Raw genomic sequence first — 17500 nt, 5'->3', positions numbered from 1 at the left:
AACACCACCACCACTCGGCCTCGGGCACCTGAGTGACAACCCGGAGCGCTCCAGGAGCACCGCAAAGGCCTGAGCGGAGCCAACGCTCGCACCACCCCGGCAAGGGCAGGACGACGGGCCGGCGGGACAGCCCCCCACCGCCGCGGAGGGGGGCCGCGCCCGCAAGGCAACACCCACAGGAGGCGAGAGCGAGGGATGCCTGCCGTGTCAGAGGACCCCGCCGCCCCCGCCAGGCAGACGACAGGAGAAGCACGGCGAGGTCGGGCCGGATTCCGTACCCCTAATGCCTCCCACCACCAGCCCCACACATGCAGGGAGAGGAGAGACACGGGGCCCCCCCGCGGGTGGGGTGAGAAGAGCGGAGCCATTCACCATGAAGGTCCGTCCCTCGCCCACCGCGGAACGGTCGCAGCCCGGGAGAGCATGACGTCACCACATCGATCGGAACAAGACCCAGAGCGGAGCAACGGGACCTCACCAGCCTCACCAAACCACCGAGCCGACCACAGCCCGCGGTCGGCCAGCCCCGCTCTGAGGGAAGGGACGGCGGACAACCCCAAGGGAGCGGAGGACGCCTGACACGCACGGCACGGAGCCAACGGAGCGGGGTTGTCACGACCGCCCCAGGTGCCCGCAGCGGGGAGCGCACGCGCAGGCGGAAGGGAGCCCCCCACCCGCATCGGCCTCTCCCCACCACACCCGGGTGGGTCAGAGGAGACCCGGGCCCACCCAGGGCGGCACCGGGGAGCCGGGACACTCAGACGGATGCGTGAGAGGCAAGGCACACGGGCCCCAGCCGGCGGCTCAAGCCAGAGCAGGGCCGGCTAGCCAGGTCACCGCCAGACCAGATAAACCCCCACGCATCCAGAGGCCCGACCTCTCCAGCGACAAGTCGCCAGAGGACAGCGTGTCAGCAACAACCCGGTGGCCCAAAATTCAAACTCAGCGTGAAAGATATACCCACCCTGGGGGGCAGGGGGTCGAGTCACCGGCCACACCACCGACTCAGAAACGCACGACACGGACATCTGTCCCCAAAAAGGCCACCATCGCAGCCACACACGGAGCACCCAGGGCCGTCTCGTCGACCCCCAAGACCAGGGACGCCCTCCGGGCCACCGGTGCCACGCAGGGGCCGACCCGTGCCTCCAGAGCGAGACCCATTCGGCCGTCCCCTCACACGCGAGGGACACACGAGGGACCGAAGGCGCTCTCAGGGACCACTCTCCGACTACGAACGCGGACTTGGAAGAAAAGTATCACAGCAGAGGGACCGCAGCCGGGTACGGCACCCCGGGAGGACGGCGCAGGACGGCCACCGACTCCCCACGAGAACTTGGAAAAGAGATTCGGCGGGTGCCTCAGGCGGCCAGGGCCCGCACAGGCCCGCGACAGGGCCGGGGAGGGGCGTCCCCGGCCACCCGCGCCATGCCCGGAGGGTCCCCGCGGGTCGCGGGTCGGGCCTCGGGAGCTACGGCGTGCTGGTCGACCAGCCCCGGCAGCCCGCACACCTCGCTCGGGCCTGGAAACTCGGCGACAGCCTGCCCCTATATAGCCCTGCACGCCCGTGCTCTGACTCACAAGTGACTCGCCAGAGCTCTGGCGCCACAGGGACAGCCCCGCTGACAGCCGCAGGCTTTCCGGAGCTCTGCCTAGCTCACAGCAGGGACGCTCCCCTCGCTCAGCAGCTGCCACCGGAGCTCTGGAAGCCAGGAGAACCATATAAAAGCGGCCACCAGATGGAGCCCGAAAACCGGCGACATGTCACCATCCCAAACCTGTCACCGAGACACATCCGGATGGCAGGGCGGCCGGCGGACCGCAAAACCGAAACCGTGAGTCGAGAAAGTCTTCCCGAGGCCGAAAACACAGCCCCTCCACCCCAACCCCACAGAAACGCTCCTCCAAACGTGTATCTGCGTAGACCGAGACAGAGTCAAAAGACAAGCCCATGACGTGTGGGTGTTTGGAGATGCATCTCGGAGGGAGAAAGAACACACAGGACTCGGGCGCGAGTCGTTCAGGTGACAGAGAGACGCCGAATGAGGACACGTTCACAATCCACACGGGGTGGGGGATGGGAGGGAGGGAGGGAGGGAGGGAGGGAGGGAGGGAGGGGATAGAAAAAAGAGAGATGGAGGAAGGAGGGAGGGAAGAAAGCAAGCAGGGAGCGGGGAGGAAGGAGATGGAGAAAACAGACAGAATTTAAAAAATCTGGAGAAGGTATATGATGAAAGGTGGAAAATGAAGAAAGATGAAAAAGAGAAAGAATGAGGAAAGAGATGACGGAAAGAAGGGCGAAAGAGAGGAAAAAAGAAAGTATAAAAGACAAAGAAAGAAAGAAAGAATAAAGGAAAGGAACAGATAAAAGGACAGAAGGGAGGGAGGAAGGAGGGAAAGAAAAAGAAAGAAAGAAAGAAAGAAAGAAAGAAAGAAAGAAAGAAAGAAAGAAAGAAAAAGAAAGAAAGAAAGAAAGAAGAGGCTAATGCCTTTTTCAGCGTTCGCCCACCTGCATCAAGGTGAAAATTAAAAAAGAAGAAGAAGGGGAAGAAGAAGGAGGAGGAGGAGGAGGAGGAGGAGGAGGAGGAGGAGGAGGAGGAGGAGGAGGAGGAAAGAAAGAAAGGAAGGAAGGAAGAAAAAGACAGAAAATGGAGAAAATAAAATTCGGTACTAAACACTATCTGGCCTGGCGACACAGCAAGGCTCCGTCTAGAAAGAAAGACAGAGAGACAGAGAGACAGAGAGAAAGAAACAGCGAGAGAGAGAGAGAGAGAGAGAGAGAGAGAGAGAGAGAGAGAGAGAGAGAGAGAGAGAGAGAAAGAGAGACAAAGAAACGCAGAGGCCGGGCACGGTGGCTCATGCCTGTAATCCCAGCACTTTGGGAGGCCGAGGCGGGTGGATCACAAGGTCAGGAGTTCGAGACCAGCCTGGCCAAAATGTTGAAACCCCGTCTCTGCTAAAAAAACAAACATTAGCTGGGCGCGGTGGCACGCGCCTGTAATCCCAGCTACAAAAAAAAAAAAAAGGAAACACAGGAACAACGAAAGAAACACAGAACTGGGTGACAGAGTGAGACTCTGTCTCGAAAGAAAGAAAGAAAGAAAAAGAAAGAAAGAAAGAAAGAAAGAAAGAAAGAAAGAAAGAAAGAAAGACAGACAGACAGACAGACAGACAGACAGGAACAACGAAAGAAAGAAAGACAGGAACAACGAAAGAAACACAGAAACAACAAAAGAAACACAGAACTAGGCCGGGCGCGGTGGCTCACGCCTGTAATCCCAGCACTTTGGGAGGCCGAGGCGGGTGGATCACGAGGTCAAGAGATCGAGACCATCCTGGTCAACATGGTGAAACCCCGTCTACACTAAAAATACAAAAAATTAGCTGGGCATGGTGGCGCTTGCCTGTAATGCCAGCTACTCAGGAGGCTGAGGCAGGAGAATCGCCTGAACCCGGGAGGCGGAGGTTGCAGCGAGCCGAGATCGCGCCATTGCACTCCAGCCTGGGTGACAGAGTGAGACTCTGTCTCAAAAAAAAAAAAGGAGAAAAAAAAAAAAAAAAAAAGGAAACACAGGAACAACGAAAGAAACACAGAACTGGGTGACAGAGTGAGACTCTGTCTCGAAAGAAAGAAGAAGAAAGAAAGAAAGAAAGAAAGAAAGAAAGAAAGAAAGAAAGAAAGAAAGAAAGAAACAAACAAACAAACAAACACAGGAACAGCGAAAGAAACACAGAACCGAGTGACAGAGTGAGACTGTCTCGCAAAAAGAAAATAAAGGAAAGCAAACACAGAAACAACGAAAGAAACACAGAAAGAACGAAAGAACCAGAACTGGGTGAGAGAGTGGCACTCTGTCTCAAAAAAAAAAAAAGGGAAACACAGAAACAACGAAAGAAACACAGGAACAACAAAAGAAACACAGAAACCACGAAAGAAACACAGGAACAACGAAAGAAACACAGAAACCACGAAAGAAACACAGAACTGGGTGACAGAGTGAGACTCTGTCGCAAAAAAAGACAAAATACAAGGAAACACAGAAACCACGAAAGAAACAAAGAAAGAAAGAAAGAGCTGGAAAAGGAAATTAGGAAGACAGAAACAAAAGGAGAAAGGATAGAAAGATCTTTTCTTGTTTTTTTTTTTGTTTGTTTTTTTTGAGACGGAGTCTCGCTCTTGTTACCCAGGCTGGAGTGCAATGGCGCGATCTCGGCTCACTGCAACCTCCGCCTCCTGGGTTCAGGCAATTCTCCTGCCTCAGCCTCCTGAGTAGCTGGGATTACAGGCACGCGCCACCGTGCCCAGCTAATTTTTTTGTATTAGTAGAGACGGGGTTTCACCATGTTGACCAGGATGGTCTCGATCTCTCGACCTCGTGATCCACCCGCCTCGGCCTCCCAAAGTGCTGGGATTACAGGCTTGAGCCACCGCGCCCGGCCTATTTTCTTGTTTTTTAATCCTCTAAAAGCATAGTAAGGCCCAGGTAGGGGCTACGACACACCTTCCACCTTACTAATATGTTGGCCAGGAAAATAAAAATTTACACTTAACGTAACCGTTAAAAGTGACTATGAGCCGGACGCGGAGGCTCAAGCCTGTCATCCCAGCACTCTGGGGGGCTGAGGCGGGTGGACCACCTGAGGTCAGGCGTTCAAGACCAGGCTGGCCAACATGGTGAAACCCCGTCTCTACTAAAAACACAAAAAAACTTCTTTAATTTTAACGTATAAAGAAAAGGAAAAAGTTCTCCAGGCGTGGTGGCGCATGCCTGTAACCCCAGCCACTCAGAAGGCTGAGGCAGGAGAATTGCTTGAATCCGGGAGGCAGACGTTGCAGTGAGCAGAGATCACACCGCTGCATTCTAGCCTGGGCGACAGAGCGAGACTCTATCTTAAAAATGAAAAAAAAAAAATGACTATGAGGGCCCAGGCCAGGGTGGTTGAATTTACCTAAGGAGTGGGGGTGGGGGTGGAGTGGAGAGGATATGCCTGACTGGAACGAGAGAAACCGAGGGGAGCAAGCAGAAGGGGACAGAAAGAGGAAGGGGAAGGGACGGAGGCACAGTGGGTTATTCTAGAATGTTTTCAAGCCTGGGGTGGGGGTGGGCACGGAGGGCAACTCAGGAAACAAGCCGACTCCAGCAATGACACCTAATTCATTATTGCTGGCATCGCTGCCTTGAAAGGGGGGCACCGCATGTTTCTTCCTCCACACCCATTCGATGACTTCTGGGAAATGCCATTTACTTGCACGCTCTTGACATCTACCTGCTTTCACTACAACTGAGGAGAATCAGGAAAGTCCCCACTAACGGCAAGGCCTAAAGTGGAGCTGTCATCCATAAAACCCAGGCAGCAGAGTCCATATGGGTTAAAAAGACACGAAGAGGCCGGGCGCGGTGGCTCAAGCCTGTAATCCAGCACTTTGGGAGGCCGAGGCGGGTGGATCACGAGGTCAAGAGATCGAGACCATCCTGGTCAACATGGTGAAACCCCGTCTCTACTAATACAAAAAATTAGCTGGGCACGGTGGCGCGTGACTGTAATCCCAGCTACTCAGGAGGCTGAGGCAGGAGAATTGCCTGAACCCAGGAGGCGGAGGTTGCGGTGAGCCGAGACAGCGCCATTGCGCTCCAGCCTGGGTATCAAGAGCGAAACTCCGTCTCAAAAAAAAAAAAAAAAAAAAAAAGACACGAAGAGAGAAAGGGAAACAACGGATCAAAGAGAAGAACAATCGGGCCCAGCCAGGGTCTCCAGGGGTCTTCTGGGCAACGAGGGAGTGAGGGGGACGGACGGACGGACGGACGGACCAAGGTGGGGGCGGGGCGGGGCGGGGGCGGGTGAGCTCGGGGCGTGGGCGGGGCGGCGGGTAGCGGAGAGAAGCCACAATCGCTCCTGACTGCGGGCGGGCGGCCAGAGCGTCCCGTATGCCGCCTAGACCTTCAAGAACCGTGACCGCTAGGTGACGCCCGAAGACAACATATGCAAGTGTCAGCCCGGCACCCTCCCAGGCATTATCCCCACAACTAACCGAGCGGAGCCCCTGCGGGGGAAGGAAGCACCATGACTCGGCAATACACACAGAAACACACGCACCTACGTACGCACGCACGCACGCACGCACACGCGCGCCGTATTCCACAGTATAGAAGGGTTTATACCGTGATCACGAGAGGGCCCGCACTATTTTCTTTTCTAGTGACAAAAGAAAAAGCAGGCCGGGGCCTAGCGGCCCACGCCCGTCACCCCTGCACTCTAGTAGGCAGAGGCAGAGGCAGAGGCAGATGCGGGCGGGTCGCCTGAGGTCAGGAGTTCCAAACCAGCCCGGTCCACGCGACGAAACCACCATCTCTAGGCCCTCGAAAGGCTGAGGCAGGAGAATCGCTGGAACTCGGGAGGTGGAGGTCGCACTGAGCCGAGATCTCACCACTGCACTTCAGCCTGGGCGACAGAGCAAGACTCCGGGGGCGGGGAAGGAAAAAAAAAAAGGAAAAAAAAATCGCTTCCCTCTTGAGGTGAATACGCACTGTTACACGTACACAGAGAGCTCGGAAGGTATACAGGCCCTGACATCCTCTGTAACTTTGAGTCGGTCTGGCGATATTTTCCAGGCCTTCCGTTTCCCCGTCAGCAGTCACAGAAATAAAAACTCCCTCCTTTCCCAATTCGTCTTCATGTCGTCATCAGGCCACAAGAATAAGCGAACACATTTTACACGACAAGGAGGAAAAGCACAACAAAGCGAAAGTCTCAGAGGTCTGTGGTACAGATTGAAGAGACTCTTTCAGAATCCACAGAAAGACACACACACGGAGAGATGGAAAGAAACAAATAAAGAAAAGAGAAAGAGAGTAAGGAAGATAAGGAACAGGCCGGGCGCGGTGGCTCACGCCTGTCATCCCAGCACTTTGGGAGGCCGAGGTGGGTGGATCACCTGAGCTCAGGAGTTCAAGACCAGCCTGGCCATCATGGTGAAACCCCATCTTTATAAAAAAATAAATAAATAAAAAATAAAAAAATAAAAAGGAAGATAAAGAACAAGAAATATAAAGAAAGAGAGGGCCGGGCGCGGTGGCTCACGCCCATAATCCCAGCACTTTGGTTTGGGAGGCCGAGGCGGGTGGATCACGAGGTCAAGAGATCGAGACCATCCTCGTCAACATGACGAAACCCCGTCTCGACTAAAAAATACAAAAATTACCTGGGCATGGTGGCGCAGCCTGTAGTCCCAGCTACTCGGGAGGCTGAGGCAGGAGAATTGCTTGAACCCAGGAGGCGGGGGCCGTGGTGAGCCGAGATCGCGCCATTGCACTCCAGCCTGGGTAACGAGAGCGAAACTCCGTCTCGAAGGAAAAAAAAAGAAAAAAGAAAAAAGAAAGAAAGAAAGAGACAGAGATGTAAAGGGAAGAAAGATGAAAAAGAAAATAGAAAGAGAAATAGCAGAAAGAAAAAGATAATGAGAAATCAGAGAAAGTAGGGAGGAAGAAAGAGAAAAAAGAAAAAGAATGAGAGAGAGAGGAGAGAGGGAGGGAGGGAGAGAGACAGAGAGAGAGCGGTGGGGGGGGGAGAGCGAGAGCGAGAGCGAGAGCGAGAGCGAGAGCGAGAGCGAGAGCGAGAGCGAGAGCGAGAGAGAGAGAGAGAGAGAGAGAGAGAGAGGAGGAATGAAAGAAATAAAGAAGAGGACAGCGCACCATGGCTCACGCCTGTAACCCCAACACTTTGGGAGACTTACTTAGGTGGAAGAATCGCTCGAGCCCAGGAGTTTGAGACCAGCCCTGGCAACACAGCGAGTCCCCGTTTGTACTAAAAAATAAAAGCACTTAAAAAGTTAGCCGGGCATCGTGATGGCAGGCGCCTGTAGTTCTAGCTTTTTTGGAGCCCGAGGTGGGAGGATTGCTCGAGGTAGGGAAGCGGAGGCTGCCATGGGCCTTGGACAGACAAATGCACTGCAGCCTGTCGCCCGGGCCGGTCTCGAACTCCTCAGCTCTAGCGAAGTACCCGCCTCACCTCCGAACTTGCACCCACCATATTCATCGGTCCCGGAGGTGTCCGTGACAGATTTTAGTAGGGGAGCATTCGTTCCTAAAGACCAGAGCAGATAAACAGGACCAGCCGTTTGGGACATACACCGTTCTGAATCGCAGTGGAGGCTTTGTGGATTTCACAGCAAGACGCTGCTGCTATCTGCAGATAACCACCCTTCTTTCGAGGGACAGGGCTCTCTCAGGTAGCCTCTGGCTGTTAGGGTGGAAACCAAAGGCCCAACCATGGGGCCACAAAGTTACCATGTTAGCCGAGCCGCTCATAACACACCGGGCATAAGTGGGCGTGAACAGCACGCCTGTAATCCCAGCACTTTGGGAGGCTGAGCGTGCCAGGCCTGAATCTTTATTAATGTGTAACATCTATGAGGTCTCCAAGTCCAGAAATCAACTCGCCACTTCCGTACAGGATTCTGTATGGAGATCAAATCTGGGATTCCTAAAGTAAAGAATTGAGGCCTTGGGAATGGATTAGATTAGATTAGATCTACCTGAGCTTCTAGTAAAAAGAAAAAGAGGGAGAGGGAGGGGGAGAGAGAGAGAGACGGAGGGGGGGGGGGAGAGAGAGAGAGAGAGAGAGAGAGAGAGAGAGAGAGAGAGAGAGAGAGAGAGAGAGAGAGAGAGAGAGAGAGAGAGGGAGACAGAGACGGGGGGGGGGGAGAGAGGGAGAGAAGAAAAAGAAGGAAAAGAAGAAGAAGAAGAAGCCCTCATGAATTTGTAGAAAACAAGACCTTATGACTTTTGCGTCCGTTGGCGACTCTAGGTAGTTTGCCGGGCCGGGTTCTGCGGCCTTGCTTCTGTTTACTTTTGCACTCCAGGCCACGATGCCCCAGTACCAGACCTGGGAGGAGTTCAGCCACGCTGCCTGCCTGCCGAGAGAGAAGCTTCACCTCGCTGACCCAGTGACGGCACGGCAGGGCACGGCACGGCACGTGTGGTTCTCAAACACAGGCATTCTTCTTCTTCCCCCCCCCCCCGCCCACGTACATATTTTATTATATACCAGCAAGGAACAACAAAAAGTTTCATCATGTAAACAAAAGAATATAATTTTTAGACATAATTGGAAGTTTCAAAATGTCCTTAAATCATTGTGATCTTCTCCAAAAGACACAGGTCTTAGAGTGTGGGCACAGGGCCATGAGTCAGATTTCTGGGTAGTCTCCCATGATAGCAATTTACGTTCTAGAGAAGTGGGTTTTGTGAACTCTGTCGGGGCAAATCTGTTAGGCCTCTTAAAGGAATGAAACCCTTTCACATCTCGGGGAAACAAATAAAAATATGTTGAAAGAAGGGATACTTCTAGGCTTAGATTTATTGTTGACAGTGATTTTAAAAATAAGCACTAAAAAACTGTTAAAAGATTCCTAGGTAAAGTTCTGGCTTTTACCAAAAATAAGAAAGGATACCTTCTGTAGCTCTACAGATGGTTTGGTGGAAAATAGAACGGGAAAAAGTGAGCCGACAAGAAAGCGAAATAGGAACGTCTAGGAAGGAGGCAAGAAAAGACGTAAGTCATAGCCCAAAAAAACCAAAACAAAACAAAAACGACATGGTCCTTTTCTAAGGCCAGGTGTTGGTGATATTCACCTATGTAAACTCAAGCCTAGAAGATCAGTACAGTCCTTATATATTCACTACTTAATAACATACGAGAAAAACACTTTTCATTTGATATATAAGAACTTTGTATGAACAGCTAGAAATATATATGTACATCGCAAATCCCAAATGAAACCCAACTTAATACAAAGTGAACTATAGGGATGACACAAAAATGGGTAGATATCAGAATTCAGCTAAGTTTACAGTTGTGCCTTATATCTTTTTTAAATTTTGCTTTTGAGACGGAGTCTTGCTCTGTTGCCCAGGCTGGAGCGCAGTGGTGCGATCTTGTCTCACTGCAACCTCTGCTTCCTGGGTTCAAGCGATTCTTGTGCCTCAGCCTCCCCAGTAGCTGGGATTACAGGAGTTGTGCCACCATGCCCGGCTAATCTTTGTATTTTAGTAGAGACGAGGTTTTGCCATGTTGGCCAGACCGGTCTCAAACTCCTAGGCTCAAGCAATCTCAAACTCCTAGGCTCAAGCAATCCACCCACCTCAGCCTCCCAAAGTGCTGGGATGACAGGCGTGAGCCACCGCGCCCAGCTGACAAATACATACAGGCATTCTGATGGGAACTGGTGTATGTATGAAAGTAACAGATGATCGAGTTTCTTTGGTGTCTAAAACAGAGCAAGCTCAAGATGTAAAGAAGATTGAGAAATTCCACAGTCAACTAATGCGACTGATGGTGGCCAAGGAATCCCGCAATGTTACCATGGAAACTAACTGAGTGAATGGTTTGAAACGAAGACTTTGTCATGTACTTAGGAAGTAAATATCTTTTGCAGTCGAGAAAGTGTTGGGACGGAAAATACTCTATGTCACCAAGTGGACTATTCAGAAGCTTAGAGGTCATTTTTTTGTAATTTTCTTTTGAATGTTTGGTTTAGAGGAGAGCTAGGAATGCGAATGTTTTCAGTCAGAAAGCCTGTATTTACTTTTGGAAACTGAACAAGCCATGCGTCTGTCTCGGGAACTTTGCAGATTACTTGATGTTAGGTAAAACGCATAATTGTTTCTTTGGCGGATTCGTATCAGTAACTTGAAAATGGGATATTAAGAAGAGCCAATGCTTCGTTAAATTTAGTTCGTCTGCCTTTAAAAGAACATGAAATGTGACCATTTTGTTGGATGGATCGGGGTATTTCTTTTGGAGCATAAAATGTATGCTGTCGATGACCAATAAATATAGAATATGGTAATCGGAATTACCTCCGGACCACAGTATGCATTGTTACGAACACCGTGCACCTGATTATGTATAGTAGTGTAGCCTCAATTATCTCTACAAGTCATTGACTAACCAGTATGCTTTGCCTTCTTTCCAGATTTAAACTACCTGTTATTATAGGGGACCGGTAGCATCAGCTTGTGGAGCAGTGGCTTTGAATCTAGTTTTCAGTGATCAGAAGCAGCAGTTATTTGAGTGCGTGAATGGAATGATGATCAGTATAAATGTACCGAAACCACCATGTTACAGAAATTTTTTCCTTCCTTCTTTCTTTCTTTCTTTCTTTCTTTCTTTCTTTCTTTCTTTCTTTCTTTCTTTCTTTCTTTCTTTCTTTCTTTCTTTCTTTTTTCTTTTTCTTTTTTTTTTTTTGAGACAGAGTTTCGCTCTTGTTACCTAGGCTGGAGTGCAATGGCACGATCTCGGCTCACCGCAACCTCCGCCTCCCGGGTTCAAGCAATTCTCCTGCCTCAGCCTCCAGAGTAGCTGGGACTACAGGCGCGCGCCACCACGCCCAGCTAATTTTTGTATTTTTAGTAGAGATGGGGTTTCACCATGTTGACCAGGATGGTCTGGTCCGGATCTCTCGACCTCATGATCCACCCGCCTCGGCCTCCCAAAATGATGGGATTATAGGCGTGAGCCACCACGCCCGGCCTACAGAAATTTTTACTACGTATTTTTCATCTGTAGTTTCTCAGAAGGGCTATAGATGATTCGAACTGTCAAATCCTCGCATGCTTCTGTGACACCCCTGTCCGTCTTCTCCCTTTCTTTAACCAAAGCGTTAGGTGAGACTGTCACAACCGTTATGTTTTCCATTAAACCGGAAGTGTGATATTATTTGACACTTATGCTTGTATCCTAAATTTCACCAACCAAACGTCATGTTCACATGTTGATTCCTCGGGAATGAAATGAAGGTACTATATACCTTGAAATATATTTTGTAGAAACTTGTCATGTTGAGCAACATCTTAGCATGGTAAGTAAGTTCCCTTAGCTATATAAACTTGTGCATGTTTCAGAGAGATCAGTAAATAAAATACTACAAAAAAGAAGGAGAAGGAGAAGAAGAAAGGAGTAGAAAAGAAGAAGAAGAAGAAGAAGAAGAAGAAGAAGAAGAAGAAGAAGAAGAAGAAAGAAGGAGAAGAAAAAGAAAAAGAAGAATAAGAAGAAGCAGAAGCAGAAGACCTTATTGTTGTACCCGAGCGAGTCAAAGAATGCAGCACACTCTGAGATTGAATTATGAGTCCTTTATTATGCCAGCGACCGAGAGGTGGCTGACGCACAAAATTCTCTCGGCCGGCCCCTAAGAAAATGTTAGGTGGTCTTTTATACCCTAGTTTTAAAAGGGAGGGGGAACGTAGCTGAAGCAAATTTTTCACAAAAGCAGAGTAAGCAAAAAGTTAAAAGTTAACCTAGTACATGAGAAATAAAACAGTGCCAGGTGCGAGGGGTACAGTTGTCACAAAAGACATACAACTTACATAGGTAACGGGGGCTCTGGGCACTGGACAGCAGCTGCCTGCATTCCCAGGCTCTGTTGGTACCACTTAAGTCGGCCTCTTATCAACAAATGCATTCCTGGGGGTGCCCAGTGTCAGCCCGCCCCAGCTGCTACGTACTCTGGTTCCGTACTGAATGGTGGGAAAACAACTAAAATGTAGAAGCTAAGATGGAGTCTGTCCAGCTCAGGAAGCTAACATAAAGCCTGAACAGCTTTTAGTCTGAGAAGGAGAGAGTTAGTTTTAACTGGCAAAAAGCAGGTTATCACACTATGAAGTACAGTTTACATTAACCCGCTGTCACCATACGTCGAGAAATCCACAAAAGCGCTAGTGAACAACAGGAGAAAAACAGCAGCTAACACGTCCTGGGGAAAAGATACGCCTTCCTAGAATTCCGTGCCAAGGCATCGCCTCCGGTAATCTTAAGGGAGCAAAGTATTACTTTTTAGACAGCGTTTCTATTTTGGGCAAATACTACTACGGCCCAGAGTGGCGCCATGATGCCCTTCCCGTTTTGCAAATTTGCTGGTCCAAGGAAGGAGAAAATAAGACATCATGATAAAAGGTGATTGAGACCCAGCCAAGATGAAGCTTTCCCAGGGAGGGAGGGAAGGAGGGAGGGAGGGAGGGAGGGAGGGAGGGAGGGAGGGAGGGAGGGGGGCCTGAGGCGTGAAGGGGTGAAAAAACGCCACCACTACAGTCCAGTCCGCCCACCCGCTTGCCCACGGGGGCCAAAGGCTGTGCCATCGCCCCCCGCTGCCTCTGGGGAAGTGGGACCGTGCCCCAGCCCCAGCCCCCATCTTCAAAAACAGTGGCCACCGAGTGAGGTGAGGCCTGGCGATCACCCATGCAAATGTCAACCGGCAAAGGGTGGGCGGAGGGGAGAGAAGATGGAGGCCCACCCGCCTGGCTCCAGAACGTTTCCACGCAGGGTGGCGGGAGGTGCGGTGTCGGGGGGAACCCACCTCACAAACTCACGGAATTGGAGTAAAGGGGCGGGGGGGAGGGGCTTAAAAAAAATAAACCAACTCCTCATAAAGCCCAAGGAGAAGAGTCTATGCATGCGCATGAAAGACACCAACAAACAAAGAAACACAAAGTACTGATAAAAGAACCATAGGGCCCCCACCAGGGTGGAGGTTCCCAAGGCAACGAGGGAGAGAGGGAGGGGCCTCCAGATGGGAGGAAGAGAAACCGGTTGCCCCAGGCTCTGTGAAGTCGTCAGGCAGACCTCCCTCCGCGCCACCTCGATTTTCCATTACAGTGGCCGCTAGGTGATGCCCGAAGACATTTATATAAAAGTGTCAGTGTTTTTATGCTTCACTAAATGATAAGGCCTATGTTCAAACATCATCATCTGCCTCACTCATTATTTCTCTTTCTCAGTGCCTGAACACACCCAATAGCAAGCACCAGGTAGAGGCTAAGACCCACAAAAATGGAAGCATCCTTCAAGTTGATAGGACATTTAACCATACTAAGCCCACTGTCAAAAACAATGTAAATTATACTCCTCCTGCAAAAGGCCAACTTATATGGCAAATATGTAAAAACCCTGGCATACAGGAAAAAATGAATACATGACAGTCTAATACATTATCCCGCTTTGTAGATAGACTTATCATTCCACTAAGTATTAACTATAGTTCCAAGCACTGAATCTGCTTAATAACCAAAATGTAAAGACCTTACCTTGTGGTTTGTAATGTCTCATTAACAGAAATGTGAACTTTGATAACAGTTTAACTAAAATATTTCTTTATTTCAAGCTATCAGATGACATTGACATATTTGCATTTTCTATCTGTGTATACGTAATGACTTTCTTCAAGGCTTCAAGATCAGGATTGTCTTATGCCTTTGCATCACGGACCTAAGAGACCCCAATTATTTGAAGATGGGATGGGGACAAAATGTGGGTCCCCGTAGTCCCTACTCTGTGCAGCATCCATTAGATGACCACCGTACATATCACCAAAGTAATGACAGTAAGTCCTAAATCCAAAGTGCAACTTTAATACTGCAATTCCAAAAAAAATAAAGCTGTATACAACTCTTGGAATAACTCACCCAAATAAATAGCTTTATAACAGACAGACAGACAGACAGACAGACACACACACACACACACACACACACACACACACACACACACACACACACACAAAAGACCTAGCTAGATGCTTGCAGATGTCAGCACGGAAAAGAAGGGAATCTTGGATCGCTCTGGGTCGGGGTGGAGGTTGGTGGGGGGAGCGGCTCAGGCACGCCGCATCACCAGCCTCTCCCCGATCCCTCTCGGGCCAGGTCGTTTCTGGGCCCACCCAGGGAATCCTCTCAGGTGGTGCCCACCTGCAACTAGTCGACCAGAGCCCCCAGGGGACACAGCCTAGGCACCCGCCCATGGGTTCATATGGAACTTCAATTCCCCTAGACAACAGGAAGAGGAGACCAGGGGCGGGGGCGTGTGGACGGAGGGAGGCTAGGGGTGGAGATGGGACCCATCTAAGATGGAAGTCCAGTCCATAGCGTTTCCGAGTGGGCGCCAGACCCACCACCTCAGAGTGGCAATACCTGTCACAGGGAAACGAAGGTCCGTGAAATCCACGCTCCCGGAGACAGCGTGGATTTCACGGGGAGAAGAAGACAGCTTGCAGCACGCTACCTCCTGTCCCGGGGTCAAGTTTTCACTCCCAAATTTCGCATTTCTTCCCCCCCTCAACAAAGTTCCGCTCTCGTTGCCCAGGCTGGAGAGCAGTGGCACGATCTCGGCTCGCCGAAACCTCCGCCTCCCGGGTTCCAGCGATTCTCCTGCCTCAGCCTCCCGAGTGGCTTGGGATGACAGGCACGTACCTGTATAATCTCAGCAACTCGGGAGGCTGAGGCAGGGGAATCGCTGGAACCCGGGAGGTGGAGGTTGCAGTGAGCCCAGGCTGTAGCGTAGCGTGGTGCAATCTCAGTCGACCGCCACCTCCGCCTCTCGGGTTCAAGCGATTCTTCTGCCTCAGCGTCCCGAGTAGCCGAGACTACAGGCGCACGCCACCACGGCCAGCTAATTTTTGTATTTTTAGTAGAGACGGGGTTTCACCACGTCGGCCGGGATGGTCTCGATCTCTCAAGCCCGTGATCTGCCCGTTCCATCCATGCTCACGCCTGTCATCGCAGCAGTCTGAAAGGCCGACGTGGGAGGATGGCCGGAGCGCCAAAGTTTGAGATCATCTCGAGCCGTCAGTCGACACCACCTCCGCCTGTATAAATTGATCATCATCATCATCATCAGCAGCAGCAGCAGCAGCAGCAGCAGCAGCAGCAGCAGCATCGTCAAAATTTAAAAAGGAATATATGTGTCCAGAGTGCGGGCCACAAAGCGAGACCACGTGCCGATGTCTTGGTCCAAAGCGTTGAGGCTGGAGTGACCCTGGGCTACAGAGCGAGACCCTGCCTTTAAAGAGAGACAGACGGGGGCGAGGGGGGGTGGCCGATGTGGGGAAGGGGGGGGGGGGAGAGAGAGAGAGAGAGAGAGAGAGAGAGAGAGAGAGAGAGAGAGAGAGAGGGGGGGGGGGGGGAGAGAGAGAGAGAGAGAGAGAGAGATGCGAGCCTGCCTCGATGGAAAGAAAAATGTGAGCCTTCCCCCAAATAAATAAAATAAACTAACTAATTAAATAAATGCATGCATGCACGCACGCATGCGTGCGAGGGAGCCTGCCTCTAAATAAATCGATTGATAGATAAATAAACAAATAGCCGGGCACAGTGGCTCAGGCCTGTAATCCCCCAGCGCTTTGGGAGGCTGAGGCGGGTGGATCACCTGAGGTCAGAACATCGAGACCAGCCTGGCCAACATGGTGAAACCCTGTCTCTATTTAAAAGTAAATAAATAAATTAAAAAAAAATGAATGAATGAATGAATGAATGAATAAATAATAAAAGCGAGCCTGCCTCTATATAATTAGATAAATAAACGCAAGCCTGCCCCCAAATAAGTGAGTGAATGAATGAATGAATGAATGCCTGTAGAGAAATACTCGAGACCCCGCCTCTAACTAAATTAACGAACGGACGAAGACATGACAAACGTAAGAATGACATGGAAGAGTTAAGAAGCCATAAGAAGAGCCAGGTGCGGTGGCTCACACCTGTGGATTCCCAGCACTTTGGGAGGCCGAGGCGGGCGGATCATGAGGTCAAGAGATCGAGACCATCCCGGCCCTGGTGAAACGCCATCTCTACAAAAAATACAAAAGTTAGCCGGGCGTGGTGGCACACGCCTGTGGTCCCAGCTACTCGGGAGCCTGAGGCAGAAGAATCGCTTGACTCCAGGAGGTGGAGGTTGCGGTGAGCCGAGACCACGCCAGTGCACTCCAGCCTGGCAAGAGAGCAAGAGTCCGTCTCAAAAAAAAAAAAAAAAAAAAAGGAAAAAAAAAAAGAAACCGTAAGAAGAAACAACCAAGAGGATGTGAGCGAAGAGTGGTAATTAAAATAAGTATCAAAGTTAATGTAAAGAAATATTTACACACACACAGACGTGGAACAATTAATTAATTTTTTTTTTTCTCAAAGATGGGGTTTCACCCTGAGGGCCAGGCTGGTCTTGAACTCCTGACGTCTGGTGATCCACCCACCTCGGCCTCCCAAAGTGCTAGGATTACAGGCGTGAGCTATCGCGCCCGGCCATTCATTTCATACATAATATATGATTATCTGCATATATATTACTGCATGTTATGTATAATTTATGAATCTCCCTCCCTCCCTCCCTCCCTCCCTCCCTCCCTCCCTCCCTCCCTCCCTCCCTCAATAAATCCATAAGTCCATCCATATGTAAATTAAACAAGGAAACCAAGAAAGGATCAATGTAACACATAGAAGTGAAAAGAAACGGTAAGAATAAACAGGCAAATAAGAGGACGGGAAGAAAGGCAAAAGGTAACCAAGGTCACAATGAACTGTTTCCTGTCTGCCCCTCCCCCCATGAACTGTTTTGTCTCAGCCCCCTCCGCCGCCCTCACCCACACCCACACCCACACCCACACCCACACCCACACCCACACCCACACCCACACCCACACCCACACCCACACCGGAAGTGCAAGTGTGAGATCTACCTCCCGGGC

The 17500-nt window shown here is 50.5% G+C and overlaps 1 long non-coding RNA gene across 5 annotated transcripts in view; it reads right to left on the bottom strand.

Moving 5' to 3' along the window:
• Positions 1 to 17500, bottom strand: part of LOC135273211 (uncharacterized) — a 110302-nt gene that overhangs the window by 14465 nt on the left and 78337 nt on the right. For 3 of the 5 annotated variants that reach the window (XR_010341019.1, XR_010341022.1, XR_010341024.1), the window contains 2 exons: positions 17492 to 17500; positions 14387 to 15634 (listed from right to left, as the gene is read on the bottom strand). The exon at positions 17492 to 17500 is cut by the window's right edge and continues 162 nt beyond it. This is a non-coding gene — a long non-coding RNA (uncharacterized LOC135273211). Of the gene's footprint in view, positions 1 to 6031; positions 6115 to 14386; positions 15635 to 17491 lie in introns of those variants that run through there. The other 2 variants (XR_010341021.1, XR_010341025.1) reach the window with 2 other exon arrangements.

The sequence above is a fragment of the Aotus nancymaae genome, unplaced genomic scaffold, assembly GCF_030222135.1.
Source record: "Aotus nancymaae isolate 86718 unplaced genomic scaffold, 86718_ANA_hifiasm-v0.15.2.pri h1tg000466l, whole genome shotgun sequence".
Taxonomy (NCBI): Eukaryota; Metazoa; Chordata; class Mammalia; order Primates; family Aotidae; genus Aotus; species Aotus nancymaae.
The sequence above is the reverse complement of the archived record's forward strand: the minus strand, read 5'-3'. Positions and strand labels throughout refer to the sequence as shown.